This window comes from Nelumbo lutea, chromosome 3, assembly GCF_056320005.1.
Source record: "Nelumbo lutea isolate HS-2025 chromosome 3, American lotus-T2T, whole genome shotgun sequence".
In the NCBI taxonomy this organism is placed as follows: Eukaryota; Viridiplantae; Streptophyta; class Magnoliopsida; order Proteales; family Nelumbonaceae; genus Nelumbo; species Nelumbo lutea.
Window position 1 is genome coordinate 74,763,102 of NC_142686.1, and position 1,722 is coordinate 74,764,823.

A 1,722-nucleotide genomic window follows, 5' to 3' on the forward strand; every position below is an offset into this window, starting at 1 on the left:
GACCCTAATGCACACATTGTTAACTTCTTAGAAATATGTGATACATTTAAACATAATGGAGTTAGTGATGATGCTATTAGGCTTAGATTATTTCCTTTTTCGTTGCACGATAGAGCTAAACATTGGCTTAACTCACTCCTTGCTGAAAGTATCACCACTTGGAATGATCTAACCTAGAAATTTTTGGCTAAATATTTCCCCCTCCAAAATAGAAAAATTAATTAATGATATTACTACTTTTGCTCAATTTGAGAGGGAATCCTTGTATGAAGCATGGGAACGATTCAAGGAGATGCTTAGGAAGTGTCCTCACCATGGATACCAACTTGGCATCAAATTCAGACTTTCTATATTGGTATTACTCTCTCTAATCAATCTATTATTTATGCAGCTGCAGGTGGCACAATCATGAGAAAAACACCGGAGGAAGCTTATGACCTAGTAGAGGAGATGGTGTCGAACAACTACCAATGGGGCAATGACCGAACCAATCAGAGGGGAATACACCACATCGATTCCTTTGTAGCCTTATCTGTGCAAATTGCTAATCTGAATAAGAAACTTGATACTTTTAATATTGCAACCATTAATACATCATCTAGCATCTCATACAATTCATGTGGTCAAATAGGACAAATAAATTCTGATTGTCAATTCAGCAGTCCTTTTATTTCCCATGAGAATGCTAATTTTATCTCTCATGTTGGCAGGCCGAATTTCAATCGCTACTCAAATACATACAACCCAGGGTGGAGGAATCATCCAAACTTTTCCTGGAGCAACAATCAGCAAAAGGCACCCATGGGATTCCAACCACAGCTGCCCCTACAAGAAAAAAAGAGTAATTTGGAGGAGATGATTTCTAAGTTCATCAATACTGCTGAAGCAAAATTCCAAAGCCATGAAACATCGATTAAGAACTTAGAAGTTTAAGTGGAACAGATTGTAAGCATGCTGCCGGAAAGAAAAGAGGGATGGCTACCCAACAACACAGAGAAGAATCCTAGAGAGCAAGTGAATGCCATAGCTTTAAGAAGTGGGAAGACGGTTGGCAAAATCCAAAAAGAAGACAAGAAAGCTGATGTGGCCGATATGCAAAAGGAGGATGAGGGAAGTACACCTAAACTGAACTTAGATGCAATTAAACTCCCTATCCCTTACCCTGGAAGAATTTTGAAAGCTAACTTAGATAGACAATTTGAGAAATTTTTAGAAGTTTTCAAAAAAATACATATTAACTTTCCCCTTCTTGATGTATTGTCACAGATGCCGAAATATGCCAAATTCTTGAAGGAGGTGATGTCAAATAAAAGAAAATGGATAGAATGTGAGATGGTAAATTTGAATGAAGAGTGCTCAGCCATCCTCCAAAATAAATTGCCCCCAAAGCTTCAAGATCCAGGGAGTTTTTCTCTACCTTGCACCATAGGGAAAACTGAATTTGAAAAAGCTTTATGTAATTTAGGTGCAAGTATAAATCTAATGCCTTATTCTATTTTTGAAAAACATGGATTGCAAGAACTAACACCTACTACTATTACCCTACAATTAGCTAATAGAGGCATTAAATATACTAGGGGAATAGTAGAAGATGTTTTAGTCAAAGTGGGCAATTTTATTATTCTTGCTAATTTCATTGTGTTGGATATGGAGGAAGATAAGACAATGCCTCTGATTTTTGGGAGACCTTTTCTTGCTACGGGTAATGCTTTAATTGATGTG

At 37.0% G+C, this 1,722-nt stretch overlaps 1 non-coding gene across 1 annotated transcript; it reads right to left on the minus strand.

Moving 5' to 3' along the window:
* Positions 1-214: 214 nt before the first annotated feature.
* On the minus strand, positions 215-321 carry LOC148865492 (small nucleolar RNA R71). The gene has a single exon (XR_016112081.1). It is a non-coding gene; the product is annotated as a small nucleolar RNA R71 (small nucleolar RNA).
* Between the last annotated feature and the right edge of the window lie 1,401 nt (positions 322-1,722).